Source organism: Narcine bancroftii, chromosome 5, assembly GCF_036971445.1.
Source record: "Narcine bancroftii isolate sNarBan1 chromosome 5, sNarBan1.hap1, whole genome shotgun sequence".
Classification (NCBI taxonomy): Eukaryota; Metazoa; Chordata; class Chondrichthyes; order Torpediniformes; family Narcinidae; genus Narcine; species Narcine bancroftii.
In genome coordinates, this window is record NC_091473.1 from 43455352 (window position 1) to 43474496 (window position 19145).

Consider the following 19145-nt stretch of genomic DNA (forward strand, 5'->3'; position numbering starts at 1 on the left):
CATTCGACACAATGGGTCAGTCCAGTAGTGATTGTGCCCAAACCAAAGGGTGACATAAGACTATGTGTTGACATGAGAATGGCCAATGAAGCTATAATTAGAGAACGACATCCTATACCAACAGTGGAGGAAATACTTCAAGAACTAACTACCAGCAAGGTATACTCAAAAAGTGATCTGAAATGGGGCTATCATCAATTAGAGCTGGATCCAGGTTCCCGAGATGTAACTACATTTGTGACTCACTGTGGATTGTATCGTTACAAGAGACTATCATTTGGAATTAATGCAGCTTCGGAGATCTACCAGTATGAAATCCATCGAGTGATTCAAGGCATTCCTGGAGTTGCCAACATTTCTGACGACATCATAGTCCATGCACCAACGAAGGAAGAGCATGACAAACGGTTGAGGCGTGTACTATCTAGACTACAGGAGGCAGGCCTTACCGTGAATGGAAACAAGTGCCAGTTCGGTGTGTCAGAAATGGACTTCATGGGACACAGACTTACACGGAAAGGACTAAACCCTGCAGAGGCCAAGGTGAAAGCTATTACAGATGCACGTGCACCTCAGAACGCAACAGAGGTGAGGAGTTTCCTGGGATTGGTCAATTTTTGTGCAAAGTTCATTCCTAATTTCGCTACAGTGGCAGAACCACTAAGGAAACTAACCAGGAAAGGTGTACCATTTCATTTTGGATCTGAGCAGAAGAAAGCGTTCACAGTGCTAAAGCAAAGCCTGACAGATGCAAAAACTCTTGGATATTACGATCCGGCGGCATCAACCAAAGTCATAGCGGATGCCAGCCCGGTTGGTTTAGGAGCCGTGTTGGTCCAGATGCATGATGGAGGAACAAGAATCATTGCCTATGCCAGCAGATCATTATCAGATGTGGAAAGAAGATACTCTCAGACAGAGAAAGAAGCACTCGGACTTGTATGGGCCTGTGAGAGGTTCCATGCATATTTATACGGCATTGAATTTGAACTCATCACAGATCATAAGCCATTAGAGGTGATCTATGCACCTAGATCCAAACCATGTGCCAGAATAGAGAGATGGGTACTCAGACTACAACCCTACAAATATAAAGTAATCCACATAGCAGGGAAAGCAAACATTGCAGATCCGCTGTCCAGATTGGTGAAGGATGGAGGTCCACAATCCAAGTCAGAATTGGGGACAGAAACAGAGAGTTTTGTACGCTTCGTAGCTATTCAGGCAACACCGAAAGCTGTGACTACGAAGGAAGTCGAGAGAGAATCCGAACGTGATCCAGAACTCAGGGAAGTAAGAGAATGCATACAGAGTGGACAATGGGACAAGTGTACTCACAAGGCTTACATTCCCATTAGAGACGAACTTTGTTGCATCGGACAGTGTGTATTAAGAGGTTGCAGATTGGTGATTCCGCAAAGATTGAGACCGAAGATCATATCCTTAGTGCATGAAGGACACCTAGGTATTGTTGGTACCAAGCAAAACCTCAGGACCAAGGTATGGTGGCCAGGTTGTGATAAAGACGCAGAGAAATTCGTTAAAACTTGTCATGGATGTCAAATCACAAGTAGGAGTAATCCGCCAGAACCGATCCGGAGTACGCAACTTCCGACAGGATCATGGATCGACGTAGCTGTTGATTTTCTTGGACCTTTACCGACGGGTGAATCAATTATGGTAGTGATAGATTACTACAGCAGATACTATGAGTACGTGGTGTTGAAGTCCACAACCACTGAAAAAACAATACAAGCGTTAGCAGAGATATTCGCAAGATATGGATTACCTGTTACATTATACTCTGACAATGGTCCACAATTCATTTCAGAGACATTTGCAGAATACATGAGGACCACAGGTATCCACCATCATAAAGTAACTCCGAAATGGCCGCAAGCCAATGGAGAAGTAGAGAGACAAAATCAATCCATTGAGAAACGATTGAGGATTGCACACGCTGAAGGACAAAATTGGCGAGAAGCATTGCTATCTTATGTGGCTGTCTATCGAGCAAAGCCTCATGCATCTGTCCTGCAGAAGCATTTTTTGGGAGAAAAATCCGCACAAAAATGCCAGAAATAAAGGAAATCCGAGACGACCAGGAGATGAGGGACCACGATGCTGAAAAGAAAGGTGCAGCAAAGCTGTACACAGATTCGAAACGTTGAGCCAAGTACTCAGACATCATGCCAGGAGAAAATGTTCTAGTGAGGCATGAAACTGGTGGTAAGGTAGACACACCTTATCACCATCAACCCTATACTGTCGTATCCAGAAGTGGCAGTATGGTGACAGTCAAGTCTCCGACTGGAGTCCTGTATAAGAGAAATGTATCAAGTGTAAAAAGGTACCAGTCCAGAGATACATCGAGTGAAGAGATTGAAAGGCCAATACGAGATGCTGAAACTGAGAGACCTGATGATGTTCCAGAGGCAGTTACCAGCACTCCTGATGAAGTGACTAGAGCGCCAGAAACACCCGAAGCCGTGGTGAGCAGTATGTCCGACGCTGAGAGTGAACAACCGAGAAGCGACGACAATATCGCAGGCAGGCCGAAACGAAACCGGAAAGTGCCCAAACGGTACGAAGACTTTGTGCCATAGTTTTGATAAGAACTTTGGGACAGTATTTTAATCTTATATCATAAAGTGCATGTATGAGTGCTGTAGGAAGTAAATTTTATGTAGTTGAGTTATAGTATTACCATTAGTTACGATGTTTGTAAGTTTCCGAGGGATATTGATAAGTGAAGGTAAAGTTTATTTCTGATTAAAGGAGGGATGTCATGATAATGAATATGTATGAGATATACCGGAAGTCACGTGGTATGAGAGAGAGATAAGAACACAAGCAGAAGAACAAAGGAAACCGGAGAATAAAGAGACACTAAGAAGTTTACTGATAAACTTGTGTTTAATGTTTTATTAACTTCACATTTCGGGCCACAAATGTGACACCCATGACACACTCTATTCTTGCTGCTGCCATCAGGAAAGAAGTATAGGTGCCATGAGACTCGTACCAGCTGCTACCCCACTACCACCAGACTCCTCAATGACAAACTCAATCAGAGACTCATTTAAGGACTCTTTCTTGTGCAATTTATTAATTTTTTTATTCTCTCTGTATTGCACAGTCAGTTTGTTTACATTTGTTATCTGTTTACAGTTCTTTTTTTTGTTTATATGTATAGTATAAGCTGTGTACAGTTTTTTTTGTGCTACCAATAAGTGGTAATTCTGCCTCACCGCAGAAAAAGAATCCCAGTGTTGTATGTGATGTCATGTATGTACTCTGACAATAAATCTGAAATCTGAACTGTATATATTCCCCTTACATTTGACTTTCCAATGTGCAACATCACACACACGTGTCTGGATTAAACTCCATCTGCTCAAGATTCCAGATTCTGTAAATGTATTTTTCATGTCACTCTCATGGTCTTTATTTATTTATTATCTTCCTTCACAGACTCTGAAGGTTAACTAATGGAAAATTCAGTACAACAATATTCAAAATTGTTGAGCATCTCCTGGCTGTCAAGAACAAATGTCATAGTTGGACAGGCATCAAGTATACTTTGTGCACTGACTCTTCTTTGTGTTCACAGATTGGTGTAATTGTGTTCATTGACTGTAAAAGGAGTGTCAAAGACTTCCTCACACACACCTGCGAATCCACTGGCACTTGGTAGCTTCTACATGTCACAGCATTATATCCTTCGTCAAGAGTATTTCAAACTGGATGATGATGGAGCAGCAGCTGTCTTCCAACTGTAGGACAAAACCACAGAACGTGTCTAAGAATCACTCTCAAATAATAATAGGACAATACCCAGTCAAATCAGGGTTTGGTTATAACTTTCAGTAAATTATTAATTCCTTAGCTCAGCAAGTATCCTAATGATTAAATCTCTGCAGTACAAATATTTTAAACAGCTGTGGCAGTAACATTAGGCCTTGAACATGTTAGATTCTACCCCCACAATAGCTATGAATAAAATTTTAGATCAAAAAGAAATCAACATGTGTAATGCACTTAGTCGTCACCAATGAGTTACGTGGGTCTTACTCACAAGTGGGATGAAAGCTCCAACCCACACAGAACCATGAGCCACCAACGTGTCATATGTTTTCAATTTAACATGGAGCAAAAAAGAAAACTCAAATAGATTTCTTTTTAACTGCAAACATATAATTAAATAATACCAGAGGCCCATTGCACTTCATTGATGCCACATGAGAAAATTAACAGTTGCTGCCAGGTGCATTGGATTTCGTGGCACAGATCTTCTACCAGGCAATTGCATCAGATAAAATGCTCCAAGTATTGGCTTGCATTCAAGCTCCAGATGTGTTTCCCAAGCCTGTGGGCTACTTGTTAATATATAAGAACAGTAAAACTAGCACACCATTATAAACCAATGCCCTGAAATATCACTGGAATTAAATTCCCATTTGTGCCCACATAAGTGTTTCCCCTCGTTCCTGTGTCATTATTCACATTTTCCCTCAAACATCAACAGAATTTTTATAACAAAGTAATTCCTTCCTTAAACAAAGCATCTCAACTCTGTTCCAGTGCAAGCATTCCTATTTGCTTGCTGGACTTGACCACAAAGGGCAATGTTCCAATTGGTCTTGGAACCATTTTGAACATTTTTTTTGTGTTCCCAGCAAACAGAAAGGAAATGGCCCGTTAAACTTCCTGCAGCATGTATCCATTTCCCCAGTACATGAGGGATTAACTCAAGAATTGCGAGTTGCCAAATTTGAACTGCTTATCAGTTTGTCCAACTGAAGTTGGGGATATTACTAAGTTTGATACCTATCCAAATAAATATATGAACAAATCTTATTAAATATTTCTTAACAAATTTACAATAAATTGACAATTTGATTGAAAGCCAATTTTTAACTTTCAGAGGTGAAAATGGAGCATTCTCTAAAGAAATGATGCCAATCATTTAAATTTGTAGTAAAACCCCTGGTATCCAGAATTCAAGCAACCAGCAGCCTCAAACAACTGGCAAAAAAAAAGAGGAAAAAATTTTCAAATATTAAAATGAGTAAGAATAAAACAATAGGTAAAAATATGCAAGTTTAAAATTATAGAAGTAAATGTTCTCTGAAGTAACACATAAATCTTTGGTGAAGATGGGAGCAAATATTCAGCAGGCAGAATGCCTTGGTCGTGCTTTGTTCGTAGTAGCCATTTGAATAAAGTTGTGTTTGAATAAAATGGTGTCAGCCAGTCTAAAGAGCTGCTTGATGCCACTCGCCATTTGGATTACTCTAAGTGTCTCCTTATCTCTGCTTAATAAGCCTTTACTTTATTAGTATATTATTGTATATTACTTATACTTAATAAGCCTTACTAAGTATATTAGTAAGGCTTTATTTGTAAACTTTGGGGGCCGGGGGGGATTATTAATCTCTAATGTTATTTTTACCTTTCAGGTGGCTCCATGGAGGGGAAGGAACCTGCAGATGCAGCAAAGGTTAAATGTTTTCAAATAATGTGACTGAAAGTAAAGTAAAATGCTTCAAGATTTACATATTAATATAAGTAGAGTATTTTTGTCTTTTAAATTGTTTATTCTTAATGCAGTTGTATTAGTTAGGCCTTAGAGTAAGTCTCAAGCATCTGGAAAATACTCTTATCCAGCATCTACCAACCCCCAATCAGATACTAGGGCTTTTACTGCATTATAATGAATTATTGATTTCTTAGCTTAACAAATATCCTAATGATAAAATTTTTGGAATACTCATATTTAAAATAACTTGGGGAAACGTGTGGCCTCGAACAAGCTAGGAGCAATCCCCATATGTGGAATACAATTTACCCAGAAAGATAAAGGGATCAGCACCTGTATGACAGTGAAATACAGACTATAATTTTAAAGTGGAATTGAAATGAAACAAGAAGTTCGAGTGATTTCAATATGCTGTTGGTACTGACAGCTGTCAATTGTAAGCATGTTACCATAGGACATATTCAACATCGCATGTTTTTTAAAAAAATTTCATTTAAATCTTTACAATATAGCACAGTAGAAGGCCCTTCCAGCTCATGAAACCTATGCCATCTAAATTAACCTGCAACCTCCAGTACATTTTGAATGGTGGGAGGAAACCGGAGTCCCCAGGGGAAATCCACGCAGGCGCAGGGAGAACTTTCAAACTCCTTACAGACAGCTCTGGATTCAAACCTGGGTCGCTGGTGCTGTAATGGCATTCTGCTAATATACCACCCTCCTGCTGTAAACTTTAGTAAAATTAAACTTAGTGTTAAGCATGGGTTAAGAATATTTAATTTTATTTCTTTGTGCACACCAAATAAAACTGATCATGGGAAAGGGGATTTAAGTATCCTTTTTTGGATACTGACGCATTTTAGATATTGTGACTATTTCTTTGATCAAGAATTTTGGAAGAATTTACAATAAAAGATGACATAGTTAACTTTAACTCATGAGGAATTAAATCCACAATTCATTTCAACCAGGAGTGCAGAGATGATTTGCTTGAATTATCTATCCGCAGTAGTTCTACCCTTTAAGACAATGGAGGCCTGTTAACACATTTCAGTAGATTCAGAAATAATGTGTTAGAATGGTCTCATTCATGTGTGTTGTGGAAGTCAGCTGTGAGGAATACAGTCCTCAGAAGGCCATAGAGATCTATTTGGCAGTGCAAAAGGCAAATCCCTGGAGTGAAGGGAATGGCAGGAAGGTCAAAAGGTAAAGTCGTGTCCTATCCAACCAAGAAATGAGAAGCAGCCTGCAGGAAGCTGAAAAGAAAAGCATATGCTGAGCAGGAGGTCCCAAACTTGCATTTAGTGCCAGATCGTTTCAAAGGGGAAAATTCAAGTTGGAATTTTTGCTGATCATGGCATAATATTCATTTAATTCACAACCGTATGGGTCATGGTGCAGACTGTGCTCATATGTAGCAAGACATGGTCAACATTCAGACTTGAAGTGGCACGAAGCATGTACAAAGCACTAGTGTTGGGCAATTACAGTCTCCAGCTAAACACCAAAGTCAGTGCTCACTACCTCTACTCGCAACACGTTAAATATGAACAATGATCACTGGATTGCCAGCACAAACATCTTGAGTGCAGTCAGAGACTGGGTAATTCATCACATGATATTCATTAGCCAAAGTCTTTCCACCATCCACTAAAGAGGATCTTCAAGGTTGGAAATAGACAGGATTTGAGGTGGGTGTGCAAGCAGAGGTGAGCTCTGCCCTAGTTATTATCTGAACAAAATACGTGAAACATGAAGTCAGGCCTATCTAGGCATGCATTCACCCCACAACATTTCAGGGGCATGTGCATGCTCCTCTGTAGACCAATATATTTAAAGCAGTAAAATAGGATTGAAGTAAAAACACAATGCTGGAGAAACTCAACAGGTCCAACAGTGTACTTTATAATAGGAAAGATAAGAATACATCACCAACATTTTGGGCTTGAGTCCTTCACCAAGTTATGAGAAAAATGTAGGCAATCACCCAAACAAAATGGTGGTGGTGGGGGGAAGGTGGAGGAGCAACATCATATTTTCTGACCGGGCACTCTCCAATCGGATGGCATTAACCTTGATTTCTCCGGTTTCTGCTAGCCTACTCCCCATCCTCCATCTCTTCTCCATTCCTCTGCCTTCTTTCCTCCAGCTCTCCATCCCATTCCCTCTCCATTCACGGAGCTTCCCCCCCACCCCCACTCTTGTTTGCTGGGTGCCCTCCATCCTTTATCCATCTATTACCTCCTGCCTGTGCTCCCCCTCCCCCTTTCCCCCACACCATTTTATTCAGGAGCCTGCTGACACTTTGCCCGTACCTGAATAAAGGCCTGAAATGTTGATTATGTGTCTTTGCTACATAAAGTAGACCAGTGGTTCCTAACCTTCCTTTCCCAGTCATATACCACCTTAAGCAATCCCTTACTACTCACAGAGCACCGATGGCTTAGGGAATACTTAAAGTGGATGTGAGTGGAAAGTAAAAAGGTTGAGAACCACTGTTGTAGACTGTTTGACCGGCTGAGTTTCTCCAGGATTGTGTTCTTACATTTAAACCCTTGTGCACACATCTGTTACCTTCAAAACACAAGTTGTAGGACTGATAAAATATTTTCCATTTGCTTGGATGAGTGCAGCTTCACTGACACTCAGGTATTCTATATATTTAAAAGATATGCAAGGTCTGACAGTGTGCGTATCTGTATGTGTGGAAGGGGGGAGGAAAGGAGGGAATGTTCTGTTTTTGTTGTTGTTTGTAAGAAAAAGTTTAATATATTGTGATATTGAAGATTTTATTATGTATATTTTTGAAAAAAAGTCAAAAATATTAAAAAAAAGAAATGTGGCTATTCTCTATCAATTATCAGTGAATTTAATGGGGAATCCACCCACCAGGCAATTGCTTCTCTCCAGCCACCAGCAGTGAACTTTGTTGGCAGTGAGCAGTCAAGGGCACGAACACATAATTTGTACCTTTTAGAAGGAAAAGAGAAGAAATTATATGGAAACAAAAGAATCTGCAGATCTCTCTCCCAATCACACAAGGTTTAAAAAAAATTTAGACATGCAGCACAGAGACAGGTCCTTCCGGTCCATTAGCCTATGCCACCCAATTAACCTACAACCCCTAGTATGTTGTGAACGGTGGGAGGAAACTGGAGCACCCAGAGGAAATCCACACAGACGCAGGGAGAACATAGTGAGGTGGCGGGGGGGGGGGGGGGTGGGGGTTGTCAGTTAATTCATACATTTGGGTGGCAGAAGGGCCTGTTTCCATTCTCTATCTCAAAATTAAAAATTGTGAAGAGCAACAAATTGGATTTGTAATGCATGGCCCACAATGGTATCAGATACAGATTGAATAGAAGCCTGGATTGCTTTTCCAGAGGGTTGCTACAGGTTCTCTGGTTTGAATTGCCTCTCCCTCTGCAGCGTTTCTTTATGGTTCCATTCTATTTGTTAAAATTAATTTGTTTTCTTTCTCAACCACATTGAATGGAAATTTTAACCATATGAATGTGGCATGAAGTACAATTTGTCCTAATACAGACCTATTTTTGGATTAGTTTGTTGGCAGGATACCATCTCCCCTCAGACCTGCACTGATAGTGCACTCAGCTGAGGTAGAGAATTACACATTCAGAATACAATAGTGGTCACCAGATCAACATGAGTTCTTCTTGAGTGTTATTTAGTCCCCTGGTTGGTGTGAAGAAAATAATTGGTTAAAGGGAAACAAAATTTTGCTGAAAAGTTCCTTTCACCTTTGTGCGTCTTTCTCTTTTTTGGTGTGTAATTCCTGTCACCCATTGGAGGAAGGATGTGGAGAATTTTGACAGGGTACTGTAGAAGTTAACCAGGGTGTTACCTCATTTAGAGGGCATGAGGGATATGAATTATGGGGCAAGGTTGGACAAAGTCGGATGGTTTGCCCTGGGATGTAGGAGGCAGAGGGGCATCCAAATAAAGGTTATAATATCATGAGATGGATTGATAGGATGGACAGTTGGAATCTTTTCCCCATTGCAAAAGGGTCACACTCCAGAAGCCATGTGTTTAAGGAGAACCAGAGGAAGTTTAAGGGTGGTGTGTGGGGCAAAATACTTTACACAGAAAGTGGTTGGTGCCTGGAATGGTCTGCTTGGAGAAATGGTGGAAGCAGATAACATGGTAGCAATTAAGAGGCTTCTAGATAGACGTAATAACATAAGGGGGGGGGGTGTGGTGGAGAGATATCTGTTAGGTGAAAGCAATAGGTTTTTAGCTTGATTTGGACATCATGATCATCACAGACATGTGAGCTGAAGGGCCAGTTCCTGTGGTGTACTGTAAACCTCTGTGTTCTGTGACCCAAACCTTAATGCTAAGGACTGCCTTAATGAGTGGCAAGTTACTATAATTTATAACATTAGGTTATAATACTGAAACAACCAACAGCTTCAATTTTTAAAAAAACTTCCCATATTTTATTCTCTCTGAAAGATTTATTGAGAAAGCTATACATCTTTGGTATTTTTAAATTGTGCATTTCATTAGTCCACAAAAACTTGGAGTGATGGACCCAAATGCTGTTAATCAGAAAAAGGCATGCTGAGGGTAAGTGGACAGACAAATATAGTCAAATGGTTTACATTGTAAATGACCAAGGTTTCTCTTATGGATGAGAAAGCCTTGGATTTTCTTCTTGGTATTTGATGACTTGACTTCATTTAGAGGTGGGGGGGGGGGGGTGTTGGGCAATAATTCCTCTTCCTGTTACTGACTCACTTCTTGCTCCAATCCTTAGATATGACACAATCAATTCCAATACTTCTCATTCCACCCCAAGCAGAGGCATGTAGCTTGTCAAAACATGCTGTGTAGAGTCATAGACAATCATGCCTTGGCTGAGAAACTAATCAGATTCAAGAACAGGAGGAGAGGTGAAAATAGGAAGGGTGAAATATCTATTCCTCCAAACCTTGGTGATAATGATACCTTCATAAGGAATATCTCAACAAGTGATTCTGATTAAATATGTATGCATTTTCCAATATATTTTAGTGAGTTACATAACACAGATAACTAGTTGAGACTCAAGTGGCAATATTCAAGACTCAGAAAGTTGCAAGTTCAAAGTAGTGCTCCAGAAAATTTAGCAAAAAGGACAGGGTGAGGGACCAAAGGCAAGTTGGAGTTTCCAACATATTTCATGTGCCCAGGCTGATGGGATCAAGAAGTAGATGACTGAAGTGAGGGGTTATTGTATACTAGTTAGTGCAATGCTGTTACAACACAAGCGACCTGAGTTTGAATCTGGCACTGTTGGTAAGGAATTTGTATGTTTTTCCCCATGACCTGCATGGGTTTTCCCTACATGCTCCAGTTTCTTGCCATGTTGCAAAATGGTTTGGGGTTGGTAGGTTAATTAGGTGTAATTGGGCAGCATGGATCTCATGGACCTTCCTTCTACTGTGCTGTATTGTTGAAATTAAAAAGAAGTTGAAGTACATCATTAGGAGACCTCTGCTCAATGTGTATTAACATTTACCACTTTGTAAAACTTGTAGGATATTCATTTACCTTTTCAATTGATTTTACTGAAACGGAACGATTTGCACAATGTATGACTAGATATTATCCAGTTTCAAGGTTAGCACCAAAATTTGGTTAGCCTCGTTTCATGTTGTTGGTTTTGCACAACTCCACACAATCATTTCCTTTGGCTTCAGGGAAAATGAACATGTACAAGAGGTAGGCAAGGCACTTGCACGCATTCAGCAGGAGAAAAAGAAATAAATTGTTCTCTCTCTGTATTTATCATGAAATGATGTGGTTCATTTAAAGTAGTACAGAAACACACTTAGATACTCAAAGGGCTTGTTAATGAGGACAGCATGTTGACCTATTTCAAGGTTTAAATTAGGTACTTTGAAAGGTTGTCGTAATTTTTTTTCTGTAAGAGATAAAGAAAAGGAAACCACAAATTATAAAGTCTGGAGGGAAAGTGAAAATTGCTGGGAATACACCAGCACAAGGGGAAAAAATGAAAATAGGTCAACAGTTCAGATAGGCAATAAAGGAATATGGGTCATCCTATGGGATGGGACAGTGGTGCAGTTAGTACTAGCAAAGTAGGTGCGAATGCAGGTTCCCTCTGTGACTGCAAGGGTTTCCGGATGCACTGGTTTCCTCCCACATCTCAAAAGTATGTTATTTGGAATGTTAATTAGTTACTTCAGGTGGGTGGTAGGAGAATCTTGGGGGATAAATGGGCACATGAGAGAGAATAAATTAGAGGGAAATATTGGGATTGATGGAAATGGCACAGCTTCCATCTTCATTGTAAGAAAATATAAGAGACCAACTTCAAAGATGCAGTAGAGGACAGAATATATAAATTCTTCTTCTTTGTTGCTTTCTAATAGAAGATATTGTGTCAGGTAGTTGATGGAGGACCTGCTACCTTTGAACACATCTCTGTTTTTCTCAATCGGCTTCCAATTTCAAATTTATTGTCAAAGTACATACATGACATCACATACAACCCTGAGATTCTTTTTATCTGCAAGCGAGACAGAATTACCACTTAATGATAGCACAAAAACAAACTGTAGACAGTGCACACATATAAACATATAATGAACTGTAAACAGATAACATATGTAAACAAACTGACTGTGTAATACAGAGAAAGTAAAAAATAAATTAAGTGCACAAGTAAAAGACCTTAAATGAGTCTCTCGCCCCTTCACACTGGCACTTTAATCCCAGTAATTAACTGCCAATCTACCAGTTAACATGCCAGTGTGAATGCTTGCGATTCGACATGCAGGCTTCTGATCACCCCAGGGATGGACCGCCTAGGGAGGCTGTATCATCGTCGGGGTGATCCGGCACCTGCATGCTGGTTAGCCCAGTGTGAAAGGGACATTGGTATCCTGGTACAAATTAGTGGCACATTGATGATGCACTCGAGTGAAAGAAACAAAAGATTAAAAAGGTAAAAACTTTTTATTAATTAACTAAATCATGATGAATTATGATCTTGTATTTGAACAAAATTATTCATGCTTAATTAAACATTATGTACAGCACAGTATGAACCCTTCAGCTGACCTATATAATCCTACTCCTGTATCAGAAAATCATAGCGGGAATAAAACACACATGAATAAGAACGTGGGAAAATATGTACACAATTTAATAAAACATACATGCATAATTTATAAAGGACCATGGGAAAGTGGTAATGGCAATAAAACGTGCACAATTTATAGCGAGCGTGGGAAAGCAGGGATGAAATACACAACAAGGTGGGTACATTCAACAATCAAGGATAGATAGATAGGTAGATAGATATGTCTGTAAGAGACAGAGACAGTCTGTGGATAGCCAAGGAACTAACCACCTTTTCCTTAAAAGCCCCAGTGTCCCAATGTGCCTTGGCATAATGAAAGCACTATATGCATGGAGCACTCATGGAGGGGTTTCTCTGGCTCACAGAGTTCTGGAAGGGCAGGTCCACCATCGCTTGATGCGCCACTCAGGATGTCACTGGTGGTGAGTGTGAAACGGAGCAGAGAACCAGTTAATATTGGTCCAGTATGAATGGCAAAAATGGCTTTTTGAAGCAATGTGGAAAGGAATGCGATTGAGTTTGTTGTTGAGGAGTCTGATGGCGGAGGGGTAGCAACTGTTCCTGTACCTGGTGGTGCGAGTCTTGTGGCACCTATAACTCTTTCCTGATGGCAGCAGTGAGAACAGAGCATGTGGTGGGTGGTGGGGATCCTTGATGTTGCTCTCCCTGTGAACGATCCCTGTTTGATCAAAAATCAAACATGATGGAGTGTAGTCAAAGTTAATCTACTACAGATGTTGGCAGTGCAAAGTGAAAAGAGTTGATGCTGAAAAGACCACAAGACTTAGGAGCAGAAACATGGAATTCAGTCCATCGAGTCTACCATGCCATTCTCCTGGCTTCACCCCATAATCTTCAATGCCCTGACTGATCAAGAACCTATCAACATTTGCCTTAAAAACACCCAATGATTTGGTCTGGTGATCTGCTCTTTTTGGTCTGGTGATCTTGCCAGCCTTCAAATAATTCTAGGATTTCCTAGTGTTATTTCAAAGGGGTCAAATTAATATCTAATCTGATCTTGATAGTCAAGTATAATAGGGATTATTTTAACTTTGAAGGTGGGACCATGATGAAATAATGGGGAAAAAAATTGAATCACTAAAGAGGTGTTAGCAGTGTGCAGGCGGTTCTTTGGAAACAGATTTTTAGATGTTGACACCTCTTCAACAGATAAGCTGCAAATTTTAAATGGGGAAATAATTATTAACAATTGTAGACCATGAAGAATGGTTGCAGCATTTGGGATCTGTGAAAGCGAGGATTTGGTTGCTTTAAAAATTTGAAAATGAGTAATAATTCCAAAATAAGAGAGACTAAGAATTGTAATTGAGGGGCATTTCAGGGAGTCGTGGGGTGGCATGGAGTTAGCGTAGCGGTTAGTGCAATGCTGTTACAGCATCAGAGATCAGGACCGGGGTTTGAATCCCGCACTTTCTGTCAGGAATTTGTATGTTCTCTTCGTGTCTGCATGGATTTTCCCCAGGGCCCCAAGTTTCGTCCCATCATTCAAAAATGTGCCAAGAGTTGTAGGTCAATTGGGTGGCACAGGCTCCTGGGCTGAAATGGCCTGTTGCTGTGCTGTATATCTAAATTTACATTTAATTTTAATAAAGTTTTACTCAATATCAGACAGGCTCTTCAACCCAACTTGTCTTTCTTTTTCAATCTTTTTATTGGTTTTAACATATGCAAAAACATATGATAATAATAATAAAATTACTATCAAGTTACACATATCAAATAATGATGGAAAAAAGTAAAAGAAAAAAACCATATTCCTAAACTATGAATTAAACCCCACCCTATGAGGGTTGTGTGATGCACGTCGAAAGAACCAAAGACTTGTTGATCCAAACCAAGGCTTTTATTAACTAAAAGACTGGAGCATATCACAAGTAGGTCAACCAGTTCAGAATGACCTGGTCTGGCTAGGAGCAATCCTTTAAGACCTGCCAGTAGGTGTGGCTACATTCTCAGCCAATCACAGTCATCCTACACTACAATCTGTACTTATACACATTGGTGATAGAATCTGTACTATCACAGGTTGCTGGCCAAGTTAAGGAATCCACTACTGATAATAATTTTGGGAGGAATAAAAAAGCAGAGATAATTGATCTACAAATTTTGAAAGTAATGAAGAAAAGGATCCCAAAAAGAAAGTTAAGATTCATTTTTGTCTAGAGAGAGACATCTCATCAGAACCTTGGAGTATGAGTGGGAGAGACAGCATCTTTCCATTTCAGCAAAATGGCCCATCCAGCAATGAGGGAAGCAAAAGCCACGACATGGGATGGTGAAACGGTCAGTAATAAACCCATTGGCCCACTCCCTCCCAAAACAGCAATGAAAGGACAAAGAGTCAAATTAATATTAAGAACTAATGATAAGGTGCAAAATACCCCTTGCCAGAAATTAAAGAAGGACATAGCCAAAACATATGATATAACATACCTTCCTCAATTATGCATTTATCACATTAGAGGAAATATTAGGATAAATTTTAGCTAAATTTAGAAGAGTGTGCTCAGTGGACTACCTTAAATGGAATTAATGAATGCCCACCACAAAGATGAGTGAACATGTTCAAAATAGGATCTGGTAGCTATGTTCTACATGTGTACCACTATCTGTATGGCAAAGGTGCTTTTTTTCAACTTTTCCCCTCTCAACTTAATTCAGTGCTTTTCTATCTTATCCTTCCACCCTGCACAAGCATCTTTCAACTGCTCCCATTAGGAAAGAGATACAGGATTATTAGAGCCAGCACCACCAGGCTAAGAAACTGTGGGCAGTAAGAATGCTGAACAAACAAAGGAACGATTCACACTAACCATCTGAGACTCTCATATTCACAAAGCAATATTTATTTATTTATTTGATATACGATTCCTTATCCTGCATATGTATTATTTGTCTGTATGTATGTTATGTCTGGTTGTGTGTCTGCCTGTTTTGCAGAACTGGAGAACGGGGTTTCATCAGGTTGCACCTACGCAATCAGATGGCAATAAACTTGACTATCCCCTACTCTGAATATGAAACCTTATCTTGACCCCTCATAATTTCCTCCCTCAGCTTCCCATTTTCTGAGAAGAGTCCCTACCTATCTAGTCTCTCCCTATAACTCAAGCCCACCAGTCCCAGTAACATTTGCGATCTTTCGTGCACCTTGTCCTGCTTCATAATATCTTTCCCAAAGTTGGGAAAAGCATTTAGGGCACAAAAGTTGAAGTATTTTCTAATGCCACCCAACATTTGGTCATCCAGATCGAATGAACTCTTGTAAAATGATAAGTTATAATATTTGTCAGTTGAGAGACCCATATAGGAAGACACAAGAAAAATGGACATCCTGATTTGGTAATGTTAAGTGATCAGCGCATGTCGCACAGTGACTACAGATAGATCAGATTTGATCTGAACTGGGGTTCAGAAGTAATAATGGACAACACAACAGCTTGGTGTAAGGAAATAAATTGGCCACGTCTGATCTATAAGGACAAATGGAACAATTTTGAAGACATGAGGGTAGAAATTGGATATACAAGTTTTTGGAACAGCAGGGACTGATTAGGGTTAGTTAACATGGCTTTATGTGTGTTAGATCATGTTTAACACATCTTATAAAGTCTTTTGAAGAGGTTACCAGGAAAGTTGATGAAGGAAAGGCTGAGGATGTATCTACATGGACTTTAGAATGGCCTTTGACCAGGTATCACATGGGAAGTTAGTCAGAAAGATTCAGGCGCTTGGTATTCATGGTGAGGTAGTAAACCAGCTTCGCCATTGGCTTCATGGGAGAATTCAAAGCATGGTAGTTGTTGATTACCTCTCTGACTGAAGGCCTGTGACTAGTGGTATAGCTTAAAGGTTGGTGCTGGGTCCATTGTTGTTTGTCACCCATATCAATGATCTGGATGATAATATGGTAAATTGGATCAGGGAAAGGTTAAACATGTTGAAATTTTATTCCCTGAAGCGTAGAAGAATGAGGGATGATTTGATAGAGATATACAAAATTATGATGGGTATAGATAGAGTAAATGTTAGTAGGCTTTTTATACTGAGGGTAAGGGAAGTGCAAACCAGAGGACTGAGAGTGGTGGGAGTGGGAAAAGCACAGTGTTCAAAATATAACCTCAAGGTCCACTTCTGATTGGGCCTCAGGCCACATTTCCCTTCTAATTCACCACAGGCAGAAAATAATTTTAAATTGCAGTTGAACCATAGAACATTGCAGCACAGAAAACAACCCCTTTGGCCCTTTTAGTCCATGCAGAACTATTATTCTGCTTTGTCCACTGTCCTGCATCCAGTCTATAATCCCTGCACACCCCTTCCATCCATTTAACTGTCCACATTTTTCTTAAATTTTAAAACTGAGCCTGCATTCACCACTATGTGCTATTTTTTTAAGTAAACAATAATGCAAAAACCCACTTAAGAGCTCCTCCATTTTTTCTGACTCCATACATAGCCGACCACTCAGATCTTCAAGAGGGCCAATTTTGTCCCTTATTATCAATTTGCTCAATATACAATAAAAGCTCTGAGGATTTTCCTTTAACTTGTCTGCCAAAGCAACATTGTGTCTTTTTATAGATCTCCTTCTTTCTTTCCAAATTTTTTAATTACATGTTTTATACTCCTCAAGACCCTCATTTGCTCCTTGTTACCTATACCTGCTATACACCTTCTCAACTAAATCCCCAATATCCCTTGAAAACCAAGGTTCCCTATGCCTGTTAACTTTGTCATTAATCATTACAGGAACATACAAATTATATACTCTCAAAATTTCACCTTCAAAGGCCTTCCACTTACTGAGTACATCCTTTCCAGAAAACAACCACACTTTCTAGATCCTTTCTCATTTCCTCAAAATTGGCCTTTCTCCATTTGAGAATCTCAATCTGAGCACTAGACCTATCCTTCTCCATAATTATCTTGAAACTAATGGCATTATGATCACTGGACTCAAAGTGTTCCCCTACTTCTGTCACCTGTCCTGTTCCCTAATAGGAGATCCAATATTGCACTCGCTCTAGTTGGTACTTGATATATTGATTTAGAAAATTTTCCTGAACACATTTGACAAACTCCAAGCCATCCAGCTCTTTTAAATTATGGGAGCCCCAGTCGATATTTTTCTTCTTTGGCTTGGCTTCGCGGACGAAGATTTATGGAGGGGGTAAAAGTCCACGTCAGCTGCAGGCTCGATTGTGGCTGACAAGTCCGATGCGGGACAGGCAGACACGGTTGCAGCGGTTGCAGGGGAAAATTGGTTGGTTGGGGTTGGGTGTTGGGTTTTTATATATGGAAAATTTAAATCACCTATTATTCCACCCTTATGTTTCCTGCAGTGGTCTGCTATCTCCCTGAAGATTTCTCTTCCAACTCTCACTGTCTAAAGAGTAATCTATCATAAAATCCCATTAACGTGGTCATACCTTTCCCATTCCCCAGCTCCACTCATATAGCCTCATTAGACGAACCCTCTGGTCTATCCTGCCTGAGCACAGCCACGATATTTTGCCTGACAAAAAAAACTGCTACTCGTCTCTCTTTTTGTCCTATTCACTCTCTTGCATCTGAAACATCAGAACCCCAGAACATTGAACTGCCAGTCCTGTCTTTCCTGCCACCAAGTTTCATTAATGGCCACTATTCATAATTTCATATGTTCGAAGCTCATCTGTCTTTCCTGCAATACTCCTTGCATTGAAATAGATGAAGGTTATTTCCACCTCGAACATCCCTTTAAATTCTGTATTTCCTTCTCCACTCCACTGTCGCCTCTTGCCCTCTGGTTGCCATCCTCAAGCAAATCTAGTTTAAACCTTGCACAAGCAAACTTCCTGCCAGGATACTTGTCTCCCTCCAGTTCAGATGCAAACTGTCCCATTGGTACAGGTCCCACCTTCCCTGGAGCGGAGCCCAATGAACCAGAAACCTAATGCTTTCCCTCCTGAACCATTTCTTTAGCTATGTGTTAAACTGCATTATCCTCCTATTTTTAACCCCACTAGCACATGGCATGGGTAGCAAACCTGAGAACACAAACCTGGATGTCCTGTCCTTCAAATGCATACCTAATTCTGTGAACTCTTTTTGCAGGTCCTCATCACACTTCCTACCCATGTCATTGGTCCCTGCATGGACCACAGCATCTAGCATCTCACCCTCCCTCTTGAACTCATGAACTCAGTCTGAGATATCTCGCATCCTGGCATGACAGAGGCAACATACTATCCAGGATTCTTGATCTCTTATATGTTCCCCTCACTACAATCCCCATCACTACAGCTCGCCTTTTCTCCTCCCTCCCTTTAAGAAAGACTCTGTGCCAAAGACCCGATCGCCATGGCTTGTCCATAGTAGGTCATCCCCCTCAACAGTATCCAAAATGCTATACTTGTAATTGAGCGGAACAATCACAGGAGTACCCTGCATTTCAGCCTTTTCCTTTTCCATCTCCTG

General features: G+C 40.2%; 1 long non-coding RNA gene across 1 annotated transcript in view; it reads right to left on the reverse strand.

Annotated features, from left to right (window-relative positions):
- Positions 1-2640: 2640 nt before the first annotated feature.
- Positions 2641-19145, reverse strand: part of LOC138763325 (uncharacterized) — a 79083-nt gene continuing 62578 nt past the window's right edge. The window contains exon 4 of the long non-coding RNA XR_011357491.1: positions 2641-3776. This is a non-coding gene — a long non-coding RNA (uncharacterized lncRNA). The remainder of the gene's footprint in view (positions 3777-19145) is intronic.